The 21,169-nt window shown below is 46.1% G+C and overlaps 1 long non-coding RNA gene across 1 annotated transcript in view; it reads left to right on the plus strand.

The window, feature by feature from the left end:
• The window catches only part of LOC309621381, a 161,838-nt gene extending 150,932 nt beyond the window's left edge, over positions 1–10,906 (plus strand). The window contains exon 3 of the long non-coding RNA XR_014239978.1: positions 10,847–10,906. This is a non-coding gene — a long non-coding RNA (uncharacterized lncRNA). The remainder of the gene's footprint in view (positions 1–10,846) is intronic.
• The last annotated feature ends 10,263 nt before the right edge of the window (positions 10,907–21,169 follow it).

The following is a 21,169-nucleotide window of genomic DNA, read 5'->3' on the forward strand; positions in this document are numbered from 1 at the left end:
GTTGAAAGGGGCATGGAGCATTGTGACGACAATGGTCATGGAGCATTGTGATGACTGGTATCATGGAGCATTGTTCTGAAAAAGGTCATGGGGCAGTGTAATGACAAGTATCATGGAGGATGTGATGAAAGGAGTCATGGAGCATTGTGATTAAATGGATCATGAGGCATTTTGATGACAAGAGTCATGGAACATTGTGATGACAGGGCTAATGGAGCATTGTGATGACAAGGGCTATGGAGCATTGTGATGACTGGGGTCATGGAGCATTGTGATGAAAGGGGTCATGGATCACATCGATGACATGGGTAATGGAGCATTGTGATGATATGAGCATGGAGCATTGTGATGACAGGAGCCAGGGAGCATTGAGAATGACAAGGGCAGGGAACATTGTGATGACAGCAGTCATGGATCATTGTGATGATACCTGTCATGGAACATTGTGCTGACAGGGGCTATAGAGCATTGTGATGACAGGTGTCATGTGGCATTGTGATGACAGTGGTCATAGAGCATTGTGATGAAAGTGGTCATGGAGAACTGTGATGACAAGGGAATGGAGCATTATGATGACAAGAGTTCTGGAGCATTGTGATGACAAGGGTATGGAGCATTGTGATTACAGGGGACCAGGAGCATTGTGATTACATGGGCAGTGAATATTGTGATGACAGGGGTCATGGAGCACTGTGATGACTAGTGTCATGGAACATTGTGATGACAGGGATCATGGAGCATTGTGATGAGAGGGGCCTTGGAGCATTATGATGATAGGCGTCATGGGGCATTGTGATGACAGCGGTCTTGGAGTATTGTGATGAAAGGGATCATGGAGCAATGTGATTACAGGAGCCATGGAGCATTGTGAATGCATAGGCCATGGAGCAATGGAATGACAGGGGTCAAGGAGCATTGTGATGTAAGTTGTCATGGAGCATTGTGATGAATCTTGTCCATGAACATTGTGATGACATGGTTCATGGAGCATTGTGATGACAGGTGTCATGTGGAATTGTGATGAGAGCGGTCATATAGAATTGTGATTAAAGGTATCAGGGAGGACTCTGATAACAGGGGCCGTGGAGCACTGTGATGACAGTGGTCATCTAGAATTGTGATGAAATATACCAGGGAGCATTGTGATGACAGGGGTCATGGATCACCGCAATTATAGGGGCCAGGGAGCATTGTGAATACAAAGATCATGGAGCATTGAGATGACAGGGGTCATGGATCATTGTGATGACAAGGGTCCTGGAACCTTGTGATGACACGGTTCATGGAGCATTGTGATGACAAGGGTCTTCAAGCATTGTGATGACACGGGCATGGAGCATTATGATGACAAGAGTTCTGGAGCATTGTGATGAAAAGGGTATGGAGCACTGTGATTACAGGGGACCAGGAGCATTGTGATTACATGGGCAGTGAATATTGTGATGACAGGGGTTCATGGAGCACTGTGATGACAAGTGTCATGGAACATTGTGATGACAGGGTTCATGGAGCATTGTGATGAGAGGGGCCTTGGAGCATTATGATGATAGGCGTCATGGGGTATCGTGATGAGAGTGGTCATAGAACATTGTGATGAAAGGGATCATGGAGCAATGTGATTACAGGGGCCATGGAGCATTTTGAATGCATAGTCCATGGAGCAGTGTGATGACAGGGGTCATGGAGCATTGTGATGAATGTGGTCATAGTTCATTGTGATGATAAGTGTCCAGGAACATTGTGATGACATGGATCATGGAGCATTGTGATGACAAGGGCCATGGCGAATTGTGATGACAGGTGTCATGGGGCATTGTGATGACAGTGGTCATCGAGAATTATGAGGAAAGGTAACATGGAGCACTGTGATAACAGGGGCCATGGAGCATTGTGATGACAAAGGCCATGGAGCATTTTGATGACAAGTGTCATGGAGCATTGTGATGAGACGGGCATGGAGCATTATGATGCCAAGAGTTCTGGAGCATTGCGTTGACAAGGGCATGGAGCATTGTGATGACAAGGGCCATGGCCAATTCTGATGACAGGTGTCATCGGGCATTGTGATGACAGAGGTTATCTAGCATTGTGATGAAAGGTACAATGGATCAATGTGATAACAGGGGCCATGGAGCATTGTGATGATAAAGGCCATGGAGCATTTTAATGAAAAGTGTCATGGAGAATTGTGATGAGACGGGCATGGAGCATTATGATGACAAGAGTTCTGGAGCATTGCGTTGACAAGGGAATGGAGCATTGTGATTACAGGGACCATGGAGGATAGTGATGACATCTGTCATGGAACATTGTGCTGACAGGGGCCATGGAGCATTGTGATGACAGGTATAATGTGGCATTGTAATGACAGTGGTCATAGAGCATTGTGATGAAATGGATCATGGAGCAATGTGATTACAGGGACCATGTAGCATTGCGAATGCATAGGCTATGGAGCATTGTGATGACAGGAGTCAAGGAGCATTGTGATGTAAGTGGTCATGGATCATTGTGATGACAAGTGTCCTGGACCATTGTGATGACACGGGTCATGGAGCATTGTGATGGCAAGGGCCATGGCGAATTGTGATGACATGTGTCTTGGGGCATTGTGATGACAGTGGTCATCTAGAATTGTGATAAAAGGTATCATGGAGCACTGTGATGACAGGGGCCATGGAGTATTGTAATGACAAGGCAATGGAACATTGTGATGACAAGTATCATGGAGCTTTGTGATGACACGAGCATTCATCATTATGATGACAAGAGTTCTGGAGCATTGTGATGACAAGGGCATGGAGCATTGTGATTACAGGGTCATGGAGCATTGTGATGACAACTGTCATGGAACATTGTGATGACAGGGTTCATGGAGCATTGTGATGACAAGTGCGATGGCGAATTGTGATGACAGGTGTCATGGGGCATTGTTTTGAAAGGGGCATGGAGCATTGTGACGACAATGGTCATGGAGCATTGTGATGACTGGTATCATGGAGCATTGTTCTGAAAAAGGTCATGGGGCAGTGTAATGACAAGTATCATGGAAGATGTGATGAAAGGAGTCATGGAGCATTGTGATTAAATGGATCATGAGGCATTTTGATGACAAGAGTCATGGAACATTGTGATGACAGGGCTAATGGAGCATTGTGATGACAAGGGCTATGGAGCATTGTGATGACAGGTGTCATGCAGCATTGTGATGAAAGGGGTCATGGATCACTACGATGACATGTGTAATGGAGCATTGTGATGATATGGACATGGAGCATTGTGATAACAGGGGCCAGGGAGCATTGAGATGACAAGAGCAGGGAACATTCTGATGACAGCAGTCTTGTATCATTGTGATGATACCTGTCATGGAACATTGTGCTGACAGGGGCTATAGAGCAATGTGATGACAGGTGTCATGTGGCATTGTGATGACAGTGGTCATAGAGCATTGTGATGAAAAGGATCATGGAGCAATGTGATTACAGGGGCCATGGAGCATTGTGAATACATAGGCCATGGAGCATTGTGATGACAGGGGTCAAGGAGCATTGTGATGAAAGTGGACATGGAGCACTGTGATGACACGGGCATGCAGCATTATGATGACAAGAGTTCTGGAGCATTGTGATGAAAAGGGTATGGAGCATTGTGATTACAGGGGACCAGGAGCATTGTGATTACATGGGCAGTGAATATTGTGATGACAGGGGTTCATGGAGCACTGTGATGACAAGTGTCATGGAACATTGTGATGACAGGGTTCATGGAGCATTGTGATGAGAGGGGCCTTGGAGCATTATGATGATAGGCGTCATGGGGTATTGTGATGAGAGTGGTCATAGAACATCGTGATGAAAGGGATCATGGAGCAATGTGATTACAGGGGCCATGGAGCATTTTGAATGCATAGGCCATGGAGCAGTGTGATGACAGGGGTCATGGATCATTGTGATGAAAAGTGTCCTGGACCATTGTGATGACACGGGTCATGGAGCATTGTGATGGCAAGGGCCATGGCGAATTGTGATGACATGTGTCTTGGGGCATTGTGATGACAGTGGTCATCTAGAATTGTGATAAAAGGTATCATGGAGCACTGTGATGACAGGGGCCATGGAGTATTGTAATGACAAGGCCATGGAACATTGTGATGACAAGTATCATGGAGCTTTGTGATGACACGAGCATTCATCATTATGATGACAAGAGTTCTGGAGCATTGTGATGACAAGGGCATGGAGCATTGTGATTACAGGGTCATGGAGCATTGTGATGACAACTGTCATGGAACATTGTGATGACAGGGTTCATGGAGCATTGTGATTAAAGGGGCCATGGAGCATTTTGATGACAAGGGCAGGCGAACATTTTGATTACATTGGTAATGGAGCATTGTGATGACATGGGCAGGGAACATTGTGAAGACAGGTGTAATGGAACATTGTGATTACAGGGGACATGGAGCATTTTGATGACATGGGCAGGCAACATTGTGATGACAGGTGTCATGGAGCATTGTGATGACAATTGTCATGGAACGTTGTGCTGACAGGGATCATGGAGCATTGTGATGAGACGGTCATTGGAGCATTGTGATGACAGGCGTACTGGAGCCTTCTGAGGAAAGGTGTCATGAGTCGTGATTACAGCGATCATGGAACATTGTGATGACAGTGGTCATGGAGCATTGTAATGACAGGGGCCATGGAGCATTGTGATGACAGGGGTCATGGGGCATTGTGATGACAGTGGTCATGGAGCATTGTGATGAAAGGGGTCATGGAGCACTGTGATCACAGGGGCCATGTATAATTGTGATGACAAAGACCATGGAGCATTGTGATGACAGTTGTCATGGAGCATTGTGTTGAAAGGGGCATGGAGCATTGTGACGACAATGGTCATGGAGCATTGTGATGACTGGTATCATGGAGCATTGTTCTGAAAGAGGTCATGGGGCAGTGTAATGACAAGTATCATGGAGGATGTGATGAAAGGAGTCATGGAGCATTGTGATTAAATGGATCATGAGGCATTTTGATGACAAGAGTCATGGAACATTGTGATGACAGGGCTAATGGAGCATTGTGATGACAAGGGCTATGGAGCATTGTGATGAATGGGGTCATGGGGCATGGTGATGACAGTGGTCATGGAGCATTGTGATGACAAAGACCACGGAGCATTGTGATGACAGGTGTCATGCAGCATTGTGATGAAAGGGGTCATGGATCACTACGATGACATGGGTAATGGAGCATTGTGATGATACGGGCATGGAGCATTGTGATGACAGGGGTCATGCAGCATTGTGATGACAGGGGCCATGCAGCATTTTGATGACATGGGCATGGAGCATAGTGATGACAAGAGTTCTGGAGCATTTTGATGACGAGGGCATGGATCATTTTGATGACAGGGGCCATGAAGCATTGAGATGACAAGGGAATGGAGCATTGTGATGAAAGCGGTCCTGGAGAATTGTGAGGAAACGGGTCATGGATTATTGTGATGGAAGGGTTCCTGGAGCATTCTGATGACAAGTGCCATGGAGCATTTTAATGAAAGGGGTACTGGAGCATTGTACAGAAATGGTTCATGGATCATCGTGATTACACGGATCATGGAATATTGTGATGACAAGGGTTTCAGAGCATTGCGACGACAGGGGTCATGGAGCATTGTAATAGCAGGGGTGATGGGGCATTGTGATGACAGGGGCATGGAGCATTGTGATGACAGAAGTCATAGAATATTGTGATGACAAGGGCCATGGAGCATTGTCATGAAAGGTCTTATCTGGCATTGTGATGAGAGTGGTCATGGAGCATTGTGATAAAAGTTGTCCTGAAGCACTGTTATTACAGGGGCCATGTAGAATTTTGATGACAAAGGCCATGGAGCATTGTGATGACAGGCATCATGGAGCAATTTGATGAAAGTGGTCATGGAGCATTGTGATGAAATGCGCCATGGAACATTGTGAAGACAAGTGTCCTGGAGCATTGTGATGACAAGGGCCATGGCCAATTCTGATGACAGGTGTCATGGAGCATTGTGATGACAGTGGTCATCTATCATTATGATGAAAGGTATCACGGAGCACTGTGATGACAGGGGCCATGGAGCATTGTGATGACACGGGCATGGAGCATTATGATGAGAAGTGATCTGGAGCATTGCGATGACAAGGGTATGGAGCATTGTGATTACAGGGACCATGGAGCATTGTGAATGCATAGGCCATGGAGCAATGAAATGACAGGGGTCAAGGAGCATTGTGATGTAAGTTGTCATGGAGCATTGTCATGACTATTGTCCATGAACATTGTGATGACATGGTTCATGGAGCATTGTGATGACAAGTGCCATGGCGAATTGTGATGACAGGTGTCATGCGGCATTGTGATGACAGTGGTCATGTAGAATTGTAATGAACGGTATCATGGAGGACTCTGACGACAGGGGCCGTGGAGCACTGTGATGACAGTGGTCATCTAGAATTGTGATGAAATATACCAGGGAGCATTGTGATGACAGGGGTCATGGATCACCACAATTATAGGGGCCAGGGAGCATTGTGAATACAAAGATCATGGAGCATTGAGATGACAGGGGTCATGGATCATTGTGATGACAAGGGTCCTGGAACCTTGTGATGACACGGTTCATGGAGCATTGTGATGACAAGGTTCTTCAAGCATTGTGATGACACGGGCATGGAGCATTATGATGACAAGAGTTCTGGAGCATTGTGATGAAAAGGGCATGGAGCACTGTGATTACAGGGGACCAGGAGCATTGTGATTACATGGGCAGTGAATATTGTGATGACAGGGGTTCATGGAGCACTGTGATGACAAGTGTCATGGAACATTGTGATGACAGGGTTCATGGAGCATTGTGATGAGAGGGGCCTTGGAGCATTATGATGATAGGCGTCATGGGGTATCGTGATGAGAGTGGTCATAGAACATTGTGATGAAAGGGATCATGGAGCAATGTGATTACAGGGGCCATGGAGCATTTTGAATGCATAGTCCATGGAGCAGTGTGATGACAGGGGTCATGGAGCATTGTGATGAATGTGGTCATAGTTCATTGTGATGATAAGTGTCCAGGAACATTGTGATGACATGGATCATGGAGCATTGTGATGACAAGGGCCATGGCGAATTGTGATGACAGGTGTCATGGGGCATTGTGATGACAGTGGTCATCGAGAATTATGAGGAAAGGTAACATGGAGCACTGTGATAACAGGGGCCATGGAGCATTGTGATGACAAAGGCCATGGAGCATTTTGATGACAAGTGTCATGGAGCATTGTGATGAGACGGGCATGGAGCATTATGATGCCAAGAGTTCTGGAGCATTGCGTTGACAAGGGCATGGAGCATTGTGATGATAAGGGCCATGGCCAATTCTGATGACAGGTGTCATCGGGCATTGTGATGACAGAGGTTATCTAGCATTGTGATGAAAGGTACAATGGATCAATGTGATAACAGGGGCCATGGAGCATTGTGATGATAAAGGCCATGGAGCATTTTAATGAAAAGTGTCATGGAGAATTGTGATGAGACGGGCATGGAGCATTATGATGACAAGAGTTCTGGAGCATTGCGTTGACAAGGGAATGGAGCATTGTGATTACAGGGACCATGGAGGATAGTGGTGACATCTGTCATGGAACATTGTGATGACAGTGGTCATGGAGCATTGTAATGACAGGGGCCATGGAGCATTGTGATGACAGGGGTCATGGGGCATTGTGATGACAGTGGTCATGGAGCATTGTGATGAAAGGGGTCATGGAGCACTGTGATCACAGGGGCCATGTATAATTGTGATGACAAAGACCATGGAGCATTGTGATGACAGTTGTCATGGAGCATTGTGTTGAAAGGGGCATGGAGCATTGTGACGACAATGGTCATGGAGCATTGTGATGACTGGTATCATGGAGCATTGTTCTGAAAAAGGTCATGGGGCAGTGTAATGACAAGTATCATGGAGGATGTGATGAAAGGAGTCATGGAGCATTGTGATTAAATGGATCATGAGGCATTTTGATGACAAGAGTCATGGAACATTGTGATGACAGGGCTAATGGAGCATTGTGATGACAAGGGCTATGGAGCATTGTGATGACAGGTGTCATGCAGCATTGTGATGAAAGGGGTCATGGATCACTACGATGACATGTGTAATGGAGCATTGTGATGATATGGACATGGAGCATTGTGATAACAGGGGCCAGGGAGCATTGAGATGACAAGAGCAGGGAACATTCTGATGACAGCAGTCTTGTATCATTGTGATGATACCTGTCATGGAACATTGTGCTGACAGGGTCTATAGAGCATTGTGATGACAGGTGTCATGTGGCATTGTGATGACAGTGGTCATAGAGCATTGTGATGAAAAGGATCATGGAGCAATGTGATTACAGGGGCCATGGAGCATTGTGAATACATAGGCCATGGAGCATTGTGATGACAGGGGTCAAGGAGCATTGTGATGAAAGTGGACATGGAGCACTGTGATGACACGGGCATGCAGCATTATGATGACAAGAGTTCTGGAGCATTGTGATGAAAAGGGTATGGAGCATTGTGATTACAGGGGACCAGGAGCATTGTGATTACATGGGCAGTGAATATTGTGATGACAGGGGTCATGGAGCACTGTGATGACTAGTGTCATGGAACATTGTGATGAGAGGGATCATGGAGCACTGTGATGAGAGGGACCTTGGAGCATTATGATGATAGGCGTCATGGGGCATTGTGATGACAGCGGTCTTGGAGCATTGTGATGAAAGGGATCATGGAGCAATGTGATTACAGGGGCCATGGAGCATTGTGAATGCATAGGCCATGGAGCAATGAAATGACAGGGGTCAAGGAGCATTGTGATGTAAGTTGTCATGGAGCATTGTGATGACAAGTGTCCATGAACATTGTGATGACATGGTTCATGGAGCTTTGTGATGACAAGTGCCATGGCGAATTGTGATGACAGGTGTCATGGGGCATTGTGATGACAGTGGTCATGTAGAATTGTAATGAAAGGTATCATGGAGGACTCTGACGACAGGGGCCGTGGAGCACTGTGATGACAGTGGTCATCTAGAATTGTGATGAAATATACCAGGGAGCATTGTGATGACAGGGGTCATGGATCACCGCAATTATAGGGGCCAGGGAGCATTGTGAATACAAAGATCATGGAGCATTGAGATGACAGGGGTCATGGATCATTGTGATGACAAGGGTCCTGGAACCTTGTGATGACACGGTTCATGGAGCATTGTGATGACAAGGTTCTTCAAGCATTGTGATGACACGGGCATGGAGCATTATGATGACAAGAGTTCTGGAGCATTGTGATGAAAAGGGTATGGAGCACTGTGATTACAGGGGACCAGGAGCATTGTGATTACATGGGCAGTGAATATTGTGATGACAGGTGTTCATGGAGCACTGTGATGACAAGTGTCATGGAACATTGTGATGACAGGGTTCATGGAGCATTGTGATGAGAGGGGCCTTGGAGCATTATGATGATAGGCGTCATGGGGTATTGTGATGAGAGTGGTCATAGAACATTGTGATGAAAGGGATCATGGAGCAATGTGATTACAGGGGCCATGGAGCATTTTGAATGCATAGTCCATGGAGCAGTGTGATGACAGGGGTCATGGAGCATTGTGATGAATGTGGTCATAGTTCATTGTGATGATAAGTGTCCAGGAACATTGTGATGACATGGATCATGGAGCATTGTGATGACAAGGGCCATGGCGAATTGTGATGACAGGTGTCATGGGGCATTGTGGTGACAGTGGTCATCGAGAATTATGAGGAAAGGTAACATGGAGCACTGTGATAACAGGGGCCATGGAGCATTGTGATGACAAAGGCCATGGAGCATTTTGATGACAAGTGTCATGGAGCATTGTGATGAGACGGGCATGGAGCATTATGATGCCAAGAGTTCTGGAGCATTGCGTTGACAAGGGCATGGAGCATTGTGATGACAAGGGCCATGGCCAATTCTGATGACAGGTGTCATCGGGCATTGTGATGACAGAGGTTATCTAGCATTGTGATGAAAGGTACAATGGATCAATGTGATAACAGGGGCCATGGAGCATTGTGATGATAAAGGCCATGGAGCATTTTAATGAAAAGTGTCATGGAGAATTGTGATGAGACGGGCATGGAGCATTATGATGACAAGAGTTCTGGAGCATTGCGTTGACAAGGGAATGGAGCATTGTGATTACAGGGACCATGGAGGATAGTGATGACATCTGTCATGGAACATTGTGCTGACAGGGGCCATGGAGCATTGTGATGACAGGTATAATGTGGCATTGTAATGACAGTGGTCATAGAGCATTGTGATGAAATGGATCATGGAGCAATGTGATTACAGGGACCATGTAGCATTGCGAATGCATAGGCTATGGAGCATTGTGATGACAGGAGTCAAGGAGCATTGTGATGTAAGTGGTCATGGATCATTGTGATGACAAGTGTCCGGGACCATTGTGATGACACGGGTCATGGAGCATTGTGATGGCAAGGGCCATGGCGAATTGTGATGACATGTGTCTTGGGGCATTGTGATGACAGTGGTCATCTAGAATTGTGATAAAAGGTATCATGGAGCACTGTGATGACAGGAGCCATGGAGTATTGTAATGACAAGGCAATGGAACATTGTGATGACAAGTATCATGGAGCTTTGTGATGACACGAGCATTCATCATTATGATGACAAGAGTTCTGGAGCATTGTGATGACAAGGGCATGGAGCATTGTGATTACAGGGTCATGGAACATTGTGATGACAACTGTCATGGAACATTGTGATGACAGGGTTCATGGAGCATTGTGATGACAAGTGCGATGGCGAATTGTGATGACAGGTGTCATGGGGCATTGTGTTGAATGGGGCATGGAGCATTGTGACGACAATGGTCATGGAGCATTGTGATGACTGGTATCATGGAGCATTGTTCTGAAAAAGGTCATGGGGCAGTGTAATGACAAGTATCATGGAGGATGTGATGAAAGGAGTCATGGAGCATTGTGATTAAATGGATCATGAGGCATTTTGATGACAAGAGTCATGGAACATTGTGATGACAGGGCTAATGGAGCATTGTGATGACAAGGGCTATGGAGCATTGTGATGACAGGTGTCATGCAGCATTGTGATGAAAGGGGTCATGGATCACTACGATGACATGTGTAATGGAGCATTGTGATGATATGGACATGGAGCATTGTGATAACAGGGGCCAGGGAGCATTGAGATGACAAGAGCAGGGAACATTCTGATGACAGCAGTCTTGTATCATTGTGATGATACCTGTCATGGAACATTGTGCTGACAGGGGCTATAGAGCATTGTGATGACAGGTGTCATGTGGCATTGTGATGACAGTGGTCATAGAGCATTGTGATGAAAAGGATCATGGAGCAATGTGATTACAGGGGCCATGGAGCATTGTGAATACATAGGCCATGGAGCATTGTGATGACAGGGGTCAAGGAGCATTGTGATGAAAGTGGACATGGAGCACTGTGATGACACGGGCATGCAGCATTATGATGACAAGAGTTCTGGAGCATTGTGATGAAAAGGGTATGGAGCATTGTGATTACAGGGGACCAGGAGCATTGTGATTACATGGGCAGTGAATATTGTGATGACAGGGGTCATGGAGCACTGTGATGACTAGTGTCATGGAACATTGTGATGAGAGGGATCATGGAGCACTGTGATGAGAGGGGCCTTGGAGCATTATGATGATAGGCGTCATGGGGCATTGTGATGACAGCGGTCTTGGAGCATTGTGATGAAAGGGATCATGGAGCAATGTGATTACAGGGGCCATGGAGCATTGTGAATGCATAGGCCATGGAGCAATGAAATGACAGGGGTCAAGGAGCATTGTGATGTAAGTTGTCATGGAGCATTGTGATGACAAGTGTCCATGAACATTGTGATGACATGGTTCATGGAGCTTTGTGATGACAAGTGCCATGGCGAATTGTGATGACAGGTGTCATGGGGCATTGTGATGACAGTGGTCATGTAGAATTGTAATGAAAGGTATCATGGAGGACTCTGACGACAGGGGCCGTGGAGCACTGTGATGACAGTGGTCATCTAGAATTCTGATGAAATATACCAGGGAGCATTGTGATGACAGGGGTCATGGATCACCGCAATTATAGGGGCCAGGGAGCATTGTGAATACAAAGATCATGGAGCATTGAGATGACAGGGGTCATGGATCATTGTGATGACAAGGGTCCTGGAACCTTGTGATGACACGGTTCATGGAGCATTGTGATGACAAGGTTCTTCAAGCATTGTGATGACACGGGCATGGAGCATTATGATGACAAGAGTTCTGGAGCATTGTGATGAAAAGGGTATGGAGCACTGTGATTACAGGAGACCAGGAGCATTGTGATTACATGGGCAGTGAATATTGTGATGACAGGGGTTCATGGAGCACTGTGATGACAAGTGTCATGGAACATTGTGATGACAGGGTTCATGGAGCATTGTGATGAGAGGGGCCTTGGAGCATTATGATGATACGCGTCATGGGGCCTTGTGATGACAGCGGTCTTGGAGCATTGTGATGAAAGGGATCATGGAGCAATGTGATTACAGGGGCCATGGAGCATTTTGAATGCATAGGCCATGGAGCAGTGTGATGACAGGGGTCATGGAGTATTGTGATGAATGTGGTCATAGTTCATTGTGATGATAAGTGTCCAGGAACATTGTGATGACATGGATCATGGAGCATTGTGATGACAAGGGCCATGGCGAATTGTGATGACAGGTGTCATGGGGCATTGTGATGACAGTGGTCATCGAGAATTATGAGGAAAGGTAACATGGAGCACTGTGATAACAGGGGCCATGGAGCATTGTGATGACAAAGGCCATGGAGCATTTTGATGACAAGTGTCATGGAGCATTGTGATGAGACGGGCATGGAGCATTATGATGCCAAGAGTTCTGGAGCATTGCGTTGACAAGGGCATGGAGCATTGTGATGACAAGGGCCATGGCCAATTCTGATGACAGGTGTCATCGGGCATTGTGATGACAGAGGTTATCTAGCATTGTGATGAAAGGTACAATGGATCAATGTGATAACAGGGGCCATGGAGCATTGTGATGATAAAGGCCATGGAGCATTTTAATGAAAAGTGTCATGGAGAATTGTGATGAGACGGGCATGGAGCATTATGATGACAAGAGTTCTGGAGCATTGCGTTGACAAGGGAATGGAGCATTGTGATTACAGGGACCATGGAGGATAGTGATGACATCTGTCATGGAACATTGTGCTGACAGGGGCCATGGAGCATTGTGATGACAGGTATAATGTGGCATTGTAATGACAGTGGTCATAGAGCATTGTGATGAAATGGATCATGGAGCAATGTGATTACAGGGACCATGTAGCATTGCGAATGCATAGGCTATGGAGCATTGTGATGACAGGAGTCAAGGAGCATTGTGATGTAAGTGGTCATGGATCATTGTGATGACAAGTGTCCGGGACCATTGTGATGACACGGGTCATGGAGCATTGTGATGGCAAGGGCCATGGCGAATTGTTATGACATGTGTCTTGGGGCATTGTGATGACAGTGGTCATCTAGAATTGTGATAAAAGGTATCATGGAGCACTGTGATGACAGGAGCCATGGAGTATTGTAATGACAAGGCAATGGAACATTGTGATGACAAGTATCATGGAGCTTTGTGATGACACGAGCATTCATCATTATGATGACAAGAGTTCTGGAGCATTGTGATGACAAGGGCATGGAGCATTGTGATTACAGGGTCATGGAACATTGTGATGACAACTGTCATGGAACATTGTGATGACAGGGTTCATGGAGCATTGTGATGACAAGTGCGATGGCGAATTGTGATGACAGGTGTCATGGGGCATTGTGTTGAATGGGGCATGGAGCATTGTGACGACAATGGTCATGGAGCATTGTGATGACTGGTATCATGGAGCATTGTTCTGAAAAAGGTCATGGGGCAGTGTAATGACAAGTATCATGGAGGATGTGATGAAAGGAGTCATGGAGCATTGTGATTAAATGGATCATGAGGCATTTTGATGACAAGAGTCATGGAACATTGTGATGACAGGGCTAATGGAGCATTGTGATGACAAGGGCTATGGAGCATTGTGATGACAGGTGTCATGCAGCATTGTGATGAAAGGGGTCATGGATCACTACGATGACATGTGTAATGGAGCATTGTGATGATATGGACATGGAGCATTGTGATAACAGGGGCCAGGGAGCATTGAGATGACAAGAGCAGGGAACATTCTGATGACAGCAGTCTTGTATCATTGAGATGATACCTGTCATGGAACATTGTGCTGACAGGGGCTATAGAGCATTGTGATGACAGGTGTCATGTGGCATTGTGATGACAGTGGTCATAGAGCATTGTGATGAAAAGGATCATGGAGCAATGTGATTACAGGGGCCATGGAGCATTGTGAATACATAGGCCATGGAGCATTGTGATGACAGGGGTCAAGGAGCATTGTGATGAAAGTGGACATGGAGCACTGTGATGACACGGGCATGCAGCATTATGATGACAAGAGTTCTGGAGCATTGTGATGAAAAGGGTATGGAGCATTGTGATTACAGGGGACCAGGAGCATTGTGATTACATGGGCAGTGAATATTGTGATGACAGGGGTCATGGAGCACTGTGATGACTAGTGTCATGGAACATTGTGATGAGAGGGATCATGGAGCACTGTGATGAGAGGGGCCTTGGAGCATTATGATGATAGGCGTCATGGGGCATTGTGATGACAGCGGTCTTGGAGCATTGTGATGAAAGGGATCATGGAGCAATGTGATTACAGGGGCCATGGAGCATTGTGAATGCATAGGCCATGGAGCAATGAAATGACAGGGGTCAAGGAGCATTGTGATGTAAGTTGTCATGGAGCATTGTGATGACAAGTGTCCATGAACATTGTGATGACATGGTTCATGGAGCTTTGTGATGACAAGTGCCATGGCGAATTGTGATGACAGGTGTCATGGGGCATTGTGATGACAGTGGTCATGTAGAATTGTAATGAAAGGTATCATGGAGGACTCTGACGACAGGGGCCGTGGAGCACTGTGATGACAGTGGTCATCTAGAATTGTGATGAAATATACCAGGGAGCATTGTGATGACAGGGGTCATGGATCACCGCAATTATAGGGGCCAGGGAGCATTGTGAATACAAAGATCATGGAGCATTGAGATGACAGGGGTCATGGATCATTGTGATGACAAGGGTCCTGGAACCTTGTGATGACACGGTTCATGGAGCATTGTGATGACAAGGTTCTTCAAGCATTGTGATGACACGGGCATGGAGCATTATGATGACAAGAGTTCTGGAGCATTGTGATGAAAAGGGTATGGAGCACTGTGATTACAGGAGACCAGGAGCATTGTGATTACATGGGCAGTGAATATTGTGATGACAGGGGTTCATGGAGCACTGTGATGACAAGTGTCATGGAACATTGTGATGACAGGGTTCATGGAGCATTGTGATGAGAGGGGCCTTGGAGCATTATGATGATACGCGTCATGGGGCCTTGTGATGACAGCGGTCTTGGAGCATTGTGATGAAAGGGATCATGGAGCAATGTGATTACAGGGGCCATGGAGCATTTTGAATGCATAGGCCATGGAGCAGTGTGATGACAGGGGTCATGGAGCATTGTGATGAATGTGGTCATAGTTCATTGTGATGATAAGTGTCCAGGAACATTGTGATGACATGGATCATGGAGCATTGTGATGACAAGGGCCATGGCGAATTGTGATGACAGGTGTCATGGGGCATTGTGATGACAGTGGTCATCGAGAATTATGAGGAAAGGTAACATGGAGCACTGTGATAACAGGGGCCATGGAGCATTGTGATGACAAAGGCCATGGAGCATTTTGATGACAAGTGTCATGGAGCATTGTGATGAGACGGGCATGGAGCATTATGATGCCAAGAGTTCTGGAGCATTGCGTTGACAAGGGCATGGAGCATTGTGATGACAAGGGCCATGGCCAATTCTGATGACAGGTGTCATCGGGCATTGTGATGACAGAGGTTATCTAGCATTGTGATGAAAGGTACCATGGATCACTGTGATAACAGGGGCCATGGAGCATTGTGATGATAAAGGCCATGGAGCATTTTAATGAAAAGTGTCATGGAGAATTGTGATGAGACGGGCATGGAGCATTATGATGCCAAGAGTTCTGGAGCATTGCGTTGACAAGGGCATGGAGCATTGTGATGACAAGGGCCATGGCCAATTCTGATGACAGGTGTCATCGGGCATTGTGATGACAGAGGTTATCTAGCATTGTGATGAAAGGTACAATGGATCAATGTGATAACAGGGGCCATGGAGCGTTGTGATGATAAAGGCCATGGAGCATTTTAATGAAAAGTGTCATGGAGAATTGTGATGAGACGGGCATGGAGCATTATGATGACAAGAGTTCTGGAGCATTGCGTTGACAAGGGAATGGAGCATTGTGATTACAGGGACCATGGAGGAGAGTGATGACATCTGTCATGGAACATTGTGCTGACAGGGGCCATGGAGCATTGTGATGACAGGTATAATGTGTCATTGTAATGACAGTGGTCATAGAGCATTGTGATGAAATGGATCATGGAGCAATGTGATTACAGGGACCATGTAGCATTGCGAATGCATAGGCTATGGAGCATTGTGATGACAGGAGTCAAGGAGCATTGTGATGTAAGTGGTCATGGATCATTGTGATGACAAGTGTCCTGGACCATTGTGATGACACTGGTCATGGAGCATTGTGATGGCAAGGGCCATGGCGAATTGTTATGACATGTGTCTTGGGGCATTGTGATGACAGTGGTCATCTAGAATTGTGATAAAAGGTATCATGGAGCACTGTGATGACAGGGGCCATGGAGTATTGTAATGACAAGGCAATGGAACATTGTGATGACAAGTATCATGGAGCTTTGTGATGACACGAGCATTCATCATTATGATGACAAGAGTTCTGGAGCATTGTGATGACAAGGGCATGGAGCATTGTGATTACAGGGTCATGGAGCATTGTGATGACAACTGTCATGGAACATTGTGATGACAGGGTTCATGGAGCATTGTGATGACAAGTGCGATGGCGAATTGTGATGACAGGTGTCATGGGGCATTGTGTTGAAAGGGGCATGGAGCATTGTGACGACAATGGTCATGGAGCATTGTGATGACTGGTATCATGGAGCATTGTTCTGAAAAAGGTCATGGGGCAGTGTAATGACAAGTATCATGGAGGATGTGATGAAAGGAGTCATGGAGCATTGTGATTAAATGGATCATGAGGCATTTTGATGACAAGAGTCATGGAACATTGTGATGACAGGGCTAATGGAGCATTGTGATGACAAGGGCTATGGAGCATTGTGATGACAGGTGTCATGCAGCATTGTGATGAAAGGGGTCATGGATCACTACGATGACATGGGTAATGGAGCATTGTGATGATATGGACATGGAGCATTGTGATAACAGGGGCCAGGGAGCATTGAGATGACAAGAGCAGGGAACATTCTGATGACAGCAGTCTTGTATCATTGTGATGATACCTGTCATGGAACATTGTGCTGACAGGGGCTATAGAGCAATGTGATGACAGGTGTCATGTGGCATTGTGATGACAGTGGTCATAGAGCATTGTGATGAAAAGGATCATGGAGCAATGTGATTACAGGGGCCATGGAGCATTGTGAATACATAGGCCATGGAGCATTGTGATGACAGGGGTCAAGGAGCATTGTGATGAAAGTGGACATGGAGCACTGTGATGACACGGGCATGCAGCATTATGATGACAAGAGTTCTGGAGCATTGTGATGAAAAGGGTATGGAGCATTGTGATTACAGGGGACCAGGAGCATTGTGATTACATGGGCAGTGAATATTGTGATGACAGGGGTTCATGGAGCACTGTGATGACAAGTGTCATGGAACATTGTGATGACAGGGTTCATGGAGCATTGTGATGAGAGGGGCCTTGGAGCATTATGATGATAGGCGTCATGGGGTATTGTGATGAGAGTTGTCATAGAACATCGTGATGAAAGGGATCATGGAGCAATGTGATTACAGGGGCCATGGAGCATTTTGAATGCATAGGCCATGGAGCAGTGTGATGACAGGGGTCATGGATCATTGTGATGAAAAGTGTCCTGGACCATTGTGATGACACGGGTCATGGAGCATTGTGATGGCAAGGGCCATGGCGAATTGTGATGACATGTGTCTTGGGGCATTGTGATGACAGTGGTCATCTAGAATTGTGATAAAAGGTATCATGGAGCACTGTGATGACAGGGGCCATGGAGTATTGTAATGACAAGGCCATGGAACATTGTGATGACAAGTATCATGGAGCTTTGTGATGACACGAGCATTCATCATTATGATGACAAGAGTTCTGGAGCATTGTGATGACAAGGGCATGGAGCATTGTGATTACAGGGTCATGGAGCATTGTGATGACAACTGTCATGGAACATTGTGATGACAGGGTTCATGGAGCATTGTGATTAAAGGGGCCATGGAGCATTTTGATGACAAGGGCAGGCGAACATTTTGATTACATTGGTAATGGAGCATTGTGATGACATGGGCAGGGAACATTGTGAAGACAGGTGTAATGGAACATTGTGATTACAGGGGACATGGAGCATTTTGATGACATGGGCAGGCAACATTGTGATGACAGGTGTCATGGAGCATTGTGATGACAATTGTCATGGAACGTTGTGCTGACAGGGATCATGGAGCATTGTGATGAGACGGTCATTGGAGCATTGTGATGACAGGCGTACTGGAGCCTTCTGAGGAAAGGTGTCATGAGTCATTGTGATTACAGCGATCATGGAACATTGTGATGACAGTGGTCATGGAGCATTGTAATGACAGGGGCCATGGAGCATTGTGATGACAGGGGTCATGGGGCATTGTGATGACAGTGGTCATGGAGCATTGTGATGAAAGGGGTCATGGAGCACTGTGATCACAGGGGCCATGTATAATTGTGATGACAAAGGCCATGGAGCATTGTGATGACAGTTGTCATGGAGCATTGTGTTGAAAGGGGCATGGAGCATTGTGACGACAATGGTCATGGAGCATTGTGATGACTGGTATCATGGAGCATTGTTCTGAAAGAGGTCATGGGGCAGTGTAATGACAAGTATCATGGAGGATGTGATGAAAGGAGTCATGGAGCATTGTGATTAAATGGATCATGAGGCATTTTGATGACAAGAGTCATGGAACATTGTGATGACAGCGCTAATGGAGCATTGTGATGACAAGGGCTATGGAGCATTGTGATGAATGGGGTCATGGGGCATGGTGATGACAGTGGTCATGGAGCATTGTGATGACAAAGACCACGGAGCATTGTGATGACAGGTGTCATGCAGCATTGTGATGAAAGGGGTCATGGATCACTACGATGACATGGGTAATGGAGCATTGTGATGATACGGGCATGGAGCATTGTGATGACAGGGGTCATGCAGCATTGTGATGACAGGGGCCATGCAGCATTTTGATGACATGGGCATGGAGCATAGTGATGACAAGAGTTCTGGAGCATTTTGATGACGAGGGCATGGATCATTTTGATGACAGGGGCCATGAAGCATTGAGATGACAAGGGAATGGAGCATTGTGATGAAAGCGGTCCTGGAGAATTGTGAGGAAACGGGTCATGGATTATTGTGATGGAAGGGTTCCTGGAGCATTCTGATGACAAGTGCCATGGAGCATTTTAATGAAAGGGGTACTGGAGCATTGTACAGAAATGGTTCATGGATCATCGTGATTACACGGATCATGGAATATTGTGATGACAAGGGTTTCAGAGCATTGCGACGACAGGGGTCATGGAGCATTGTAATAGCAGGGGTGATGGGGCATTGTGATGACAGGGGCATGGAGCATTGTGATGACAGAAGTCATAGAATATTGTGATGACAAGGGCCATGGAGCATTGTCATGAAAGGTCTTATCTGGCATTGTGATGAGAGTGGTCATGGAGCATTGTGATAAAAGTTGTCCTGAAGCACTGTTATTACAGGGGCCATGTAGAATTTTGATGACAAAGGCCATGGAGCATTGTGATGACAGGCATCATGGAGCAATTTGATGAAAGTGGTCATGGAGCATTGTGATGAAATGCGCCATGGAACATTGTGAAGACAAGTGTCCTGGAGCATTGTGATGACAAGGGCCATGGCCAATTCTGATGACAGGTGTCATGGAGCATTGTGATGACAGTGGTCATCTATCATTATGATGAAAGGTATCACGGAGCACTGTGATGACAGGGGCCATGGAGCATTGTGATGACACGGGCATGGAGCATTATGATGAGAAGTGATCTGGAGCATTGCGATGACAAGGGTATGGAGCATTGTGATTACAGGGACCATGGAGCATTGTGAATGCATAGGCCATGGAGCAATGAAATGACAGGGGTCAAGGAGCATTGTGATGTAAGTTGTCATGGAGCATTGTCATGACTATTGTCCATGAACATTGTGATGACATGGTTCATGGAGCATTGTGATGACAAGTGCCATGGCGAATTCTGATGACAGGTGTCATGCGGCATTGTGATGACAGTGGTCATGTAGAATTGTAATGAACGGTATCATGGAGGACTCTGACGACAGGGGCCGTGGAGCACTGTGATGACAGTGGTCATCTAGAATTGTGATGAAATATACCAGGGAGCATTGTGATGACAGGGGTCATGGATCACCGCAATTATAGGGGCCAGGGAGCATTGTGAATACAAAGATCATGGAGCATTGAGATGACAGGGGTCATGGATCATTGTGATGACAAGGGTCCTGGAACCTTGTGATGACACGGTTCATGGAGCATTGTGATGACAAGGTTCTTCAAGCATTGTGATGACACGGGCATGGAGCATTATGATGACAAGAGTTCTGGAGCATTGTGATGAAAAGGGTATG

The sequence above is a fragment of the Balaenoptera borealis genome (assembly GCF_965194805.1).
Source record: "Balaenoptera borealis genome assembly, contig: HAP1_SCAFFOLD_371, whole genome shotgun sequence".
Classification (NCBI taxonomy): domain Eukaryota; kingdom Metazoa; phylum Chordata; class Mammalia; order Artiodactyla; family Balaenopteridae; genus Balaenoptera; species Balaenoptera borealis.